At 34.9% G+C, this 5731-nt stretch overlaps 1 long non-coding RNA gene across 1 annotated transcript; it reads right to left on the bottom strand.

Annotated features, from left to right (window-relative positions):
* Positions 1–6: 6 nt before the first annotated feature.
* On the bottom strand, positions 7–4614 carry LOC147382080 (uncharacterized). Its single transcript, XR_015174139.1, has 3 exons — positions 4267–4614; positions 3785–3891; positions 7–1851 (listed from the first exon to the last, which is right to left on the bottom strand). It is a non-coding gene; the product is annotated as an uncharacterized LOC147382080 (long non-coding RNA).
* Between the last annotated feature and the right edge of the window lie 1117 nt (positions 4615–5731).

Below are 5731 nucleotides of genomic sequence, written 5' to 3' on the forward strand. Positions count from 1 at the left end.
TGTAGATGATATTTGGTATTTCATTCAGCAAATCATGCAATTATTCTGTGTTAGTAGGACTAATTTTTCCATAAAACTAACATAAGCTACCTTATTTTGTGAAATGGTCTTGTACGCCCATGAATATACACACTTTGGAGGTCTGATAATAGATGATGAACCAACTTGTAACTTTATATACTTATTTCCTTCATAATATTCACAATTGGTAGATCCCTGAAACATATACCAACATGTAGCCCAACCAACTCATTCATCTGAACCATTGGTAGGCCACTGATGGGCGCACTTTAAAAGCTAGATCAGATACCTTGGAATATCAAATCAGAAAAACCACTTCTGATCAGATAATTCTCTATTATCAGCAAACCATAGAAGTAATCTAGCCCTCAGATTTCACCATTTACAGCTTGAACTTCCCATTAGAAGTCTATCATCCCCCTCAAACTCCATAGTTTTGCAACAGCCCAGCAGGACTTGGCATTCACACCGACCATGGTTTACGTGAGCTTGTTTTTCAGAGGTCTCATCAAATCTGTTATAAATTGCTCCTTATTTCTTCATTGTCTTTGATTCTCTCAAGTTCCTAATGAGTAACAGTCTAAACCTCAAGATCCCACTTGATGACTTCCAAAGGGATTGGTTCCCTTCACATCGGACAAAATTATCCAGACTACTATTAAATTGCCTGAGTTTCTGAAGCTTGAACTTCCAACAAAGCAAAATCCTTAAAAACAAGCAAAGCATTGGTGCTGCACAAAGTGACACCAATGTTGTGATGCTGGAACTTGTTAAATGGGAAAATTTTGGTTTCAATTGATCAAACCAGTATGTGGTACTTCTGTATCCACTGTCAGCTATCCAAAGACGGAACAATGCTTTAGTTAGTCGATCTTTCAGGCACACAGACATAAGACATTCACTATATGCTACTACCTTAAAGAAGATACTGAGATTCTTTGTGTTTGGTGAAGAGGGTATCAAGATAACAGTGGTATCTGACAGGAATTAGCCAATACACTTTGTGCAAAGTCATCTTCTTTGGAGGCTGAAAAATGGTATTTCCTGTATCAAGGGCTCTCTAGTGATCAGTTATTGGTATTTATTATATCCACTAAATAATTGTGGCTTTCCACATCCATTGAAGCGATCATAGATTATGAGGCTGGTGAACCTACAACTACAGTTAACTAGTGTGTTGAGGTTTCACCTGCAAGGTTTAAGCTTTCAGCATTTGGACACACCTATGGGACTTTTTTTTTTTTTTGGATAGGTAATGGGTTAGTGGTTGGCAAGTGAAGTTGGAGGGATTAAGATCCTTTATTGATGGATAATTGTACCATGAAAGCAGGCCCATAAATTGAACAACATGGATAAATGAGTCAGTGCCCACTAAATTTGAAGGTTCACTCAGCGTAGACTAACTTGTCGTGGTTAATTTCTAGTCTGGTAAGGGTGAATCTAAATAATTGGTGCCACTCCAAATTATGTGCCTGCAAATATCTGGTTGTTATATTATGTTTTCAAACAGCCAGATGTTTTTTAAAGCATCAAGGATGAAAAAAAAGGCGAGATCATGCATGAACTATTAATAAAATATCTGCAGATCGCTAAGAGAGAAGTTTGAAAACTAGATTTCTTTGACATCCATGGAAGATGGTTTACCTACATAAAATTTAAATGAAAAAAATAAAATGGAATAAAAGAAATGAACCAGTTGCTTCCATTTCTGCCTAGTTTAACTCGATAGTCCAACCCATCTTGTTGTCCGTGAGACCCATCTGTAGACTTATAAGAGAGGAATAGAGCAGTTGTGAAACAGTACCAACTCTGCACTCTCCATAGGGAACCCTGCAAAGGATGAAAAACAATATAAATATTATTTAACTATCTATGCATAACAGTTGAAATAGGTTCAGCTTTCAAAACAAAGTCTAGTAGTGCCTCTACAAAATAACAGAACATAAAGACCAGCAATAGCATCTCGTTTCACATAAATACTTTGCACAATTCACGGATGTGTATATACAGCCCGTCTTTAAGAATGCATAACTAGAGAAACCTGAGACAGTTTCAAACTCTTAAGGGTCTCTCGATCTATGAAAATTCAGTGACCTGAAAAGGCTCTGTTGAAAATGCCCAGACTTTGTGCTTATTTCACTGCAAATGAGAAGATAGAAATTTTCCACATAAACTTAGCCAATACAAGAGTGGTCATCCAACTTAGGGAAGCTTAGATGCACTGAGTGCTTTGATTGTTATGAAAAAATCACAATGGTTATCATCTTACTGATGAGAAATTCAAGAGCCTCACTATTAATATCCTTTATTTAATGATGCAACCCATATCATGAATTAGTAACATGTATGCAAAGAGATGTGCACATACGTTCTTGATTACCTTTCAGAAAAAAAAAAATATGAAGAGAAAAAAAGATGTGCACAGACGTTTCATCAAGTTTAAAAACAGAAACGAGTAGTCAAGAAACAAGCAGAACTAACTCAACTTGGACAAGACTTGGATCAAAAGAAAAGAAAAGCATCTATAAAACCAACGAAAGTCAATCAAGTCCTCCACTATTAGTCCCCCACATGATCTTTAATGAAAGAGAAAGCTTAGGATAGAGTTCCCAGACAGAAACTTTGGTTATTATCAGGACAAAAGGAGTCCCAAGTAGGTACATCAACATCATGAAGGGCATGTATGAGAGAGCTACAGATTGTGTGACATAATTAACAAAGAGAGTTTTCAATAGTGTTGTATTTACAAACCTTGTCATCCTAACTACGCCATTTTCACTGGTTATGGATGAATTAACTGCTCATAATCACAAGAAGCTTCTATGGTGTATTTTGTCAAGAGATGAGGAAAAGAAATGTGAACTACAATTTTAGCAAAGAGGTGCCTAAAGATGAGAGAATATTTTTAAGACTAAGAAGATGTCGGTTGAACGGTGCCTAAAGAGACAATTCTGTCTTGCACATGGTTTTATGTCTTAGACTATCATTTTGACTTGCCCAAATCAACCTAGAACGGTCCAATGCTGAGACAAAGCACCTTTGCTTATATATATATTAGGGGGAACCAGACCATAAGAAAGGAAAAAAAAGAACAAGAGAATCAAGATTGGTGAGCAAGGACCTCACCACTCTCAACCTTAACAATTACAAAGACAGAAATGTCATGACTTTCAACACCTTTCCCTATCTGAATTGAAAATGATCAAAGCTCAAACCCTAATGTTATACAACATTGAATAAGAAAGTTTGGTTTACGCTTACATTGTCGATATCCTTGAACAATTTCAAATTGCAATCACTTGTGAGCAATCAAAAAGCCCTTTATATTATATAGCTTATTGATTTTTGTTGTTGTTGGAATAGAATCCATCAAGGCCTTAGAAGAAAATCATAATGATACCACTACAAAGTATCCATGCCCCAACAAAAAAAAACTAATAACAACAATAATTAGAGAAACCAAAGCTAACACCAATTTAAATATTCATACCAATCTTCAATTAGTATATCGTACATCTATATCCAGTTTTAGGATCATGTTATGAGTTTCCTTTGCAAAATAGCTAACATACAACAACCATCTGCAAGGGTAAGCTAAAGCTCTTGCACAAAGAAAGTAACTTATTTGCAAATTTATACATAAGTTGATTAGTATGAATTTCAATCCTTAAAAGTGAAACATACTAACAAAAGAACTTAGGATACCATATTTGAAGTTGCGAATTAAAAAATAAAAAATACAGAGAAGGTTGAGATAACTAACCTACCCATAGCTTAAAATTGCAGATGATGGGTTAGATTCAATGTAACAGTGTAATTCACCTTTGGAAAAGTTTCCATCTTTAGAACATTTCATGACATACATATAATCTGCCAAAACAAAGATTGTCCCAACATATATCAGCCTCTTTCAAATGTGTCCTTGATGTGTTTCACAGGATATCAACATTTAAGCATATAAAAGCCTTGAAGAATTGGAACAAAATTAATTGTAAAGTTTATATATGTACAAGTCAGGAATCTAATGTCACTAATCTTAAGTTTTCTTTAACATCAATGCTTCTAGCACCAAAATCAACAATAGATATGGAAATACAAAGTGATGGGCAATTGATGCAGGCCAGTTTTATTTAAGGTTTATGTGAACCTAATCATCATCATTGATCCAATTACATCAGGCATGATGAACAATCAATAAAGAAAGCAAGAAAAAAATAAAGGATTTTAATAATAAAATAAAAATACCTTGAGAGAAGAGGAAGAGAGAGAGAATAGTGTTTTGGGTGTGAAGAAGGTTGGGAGGAGAGTGGTGGGGTTGATGAGAGAGGAGATGTTTGACATGAAATCTCTTCTTCAAAGAAGCGGACACTTCCCATTTCTTTGGGCTTTGGATTTTGGAGACTTAATTTGGATTTGTAAGTTTCAAATTAGGATTTCAGGGCTTGAGTCTTCAGATTCGCTTTTGATGTCTGGGTTATGTATAGCTTTCGTATAGGGTTTGGGGTTTTTGGCATATTCGATACATTTCTCTTTCCCAATCTCCCAGAATTTTCAACTATTTTGGATCGCTTTGTTTCAAGTGTCTCAAACGTATGTTGTGCTATTTCGGGGTATATGTAACTTGATAGTACATTTAGTAAAGCTGTTATTTATTAATTAATGCCTCTCATTATTGTTGAGTTCACCACTTTTTATTTATTTACAAGGTAAACATTTTTATTGGGGTTGTGCAAGGGGTGACAGAGGACCTTAGATGGTTTTTACTCGTATCATGAGGAAACACATATATGGTTATTTGCACATCCCACGTCAGAGTTGTGAGAATCATAGTAAATTCCTTTTGTCATTTTAGCATTTTCCTTTTTATTATTGAGCTCATCACTTTTTATTTATGTTGAGTTTGACATTTTCTCTTATTGAACTCGACGATAAAAATTGGTGAGCTCAACGTTGGTAAAATAAATTTATTTTTGTTTTTCAAAATTTTCTGATTAAAATACATGGAAATAACAACTTGTCTATATGATTTCAAACCAAAAGAACCATCATTGGCCGATTTTCATCAAAAAATGAAAAAATACTACTTTTTTATATGCATTTCCAAAAGGGAAATGTTCAACACCCTAAGCTTTACCCTACACTTTAACAAACGTGTTTTGTCCTATATGGGTTAGAAGTTTTGGAATGAGCTGATTTTTGGTGAGGATGATCTCTATGATTAGAAGATCATTCTCACCAAAAATCAGCCCATTCCGAAACTTTTAGCCCCATGTTTACAAGTTGAAAAATCGTGGACCACCCATTTTTTGTAAACCATTTTTGATGGGGTTAAAAGTTTTGGAATGAGCTGATTTTTGGTGAGGATGATCTCCTCACCATAGAGATCATCCTCACCAAAAATCAGCCCATTCCAAAACTTCTAACCCATGTAAGACAAAACACGTTTGTTAAAGTGTAGGGTAAAACTTAGGGTGGGGAACGGGACCCTTTCCAAAATGCTTAAAAAATTTCTTGAAAATAATATCTTCTTCCTACTCAAATCCTTTACATTGGAATAAAGTCTCCAAAACTCGACTGGGATGTCAAAAATTTAATTTTTTTGATTGAAAATGAATAATTCAAAAGGTTAGGACACACTTAGCATTTCAATCATGAAAAATGTGGGGAGTGAGGTTTGGGAACTGATTAGAAAAAATGTTTTACTGAATGG

This window comes from Akebia trifoliata, unplaced genomic scaffold, assembly GCF_017979445.1.
Source record: "Akebia trifoliata isolate Shusen 1 unplaced genomic scaffold, ASM1797944v1 Contig00047, whole genome shotgun sequence".
In the NCBI taxonomy this organism is placed as follows: domain Eukaryota; kingdom Viridiplantae; phylum Streptophyta; class Magnoliopsida; order Ranunculales; family Lardizabalaceae; genus Akebia; species Akebia trifoliata.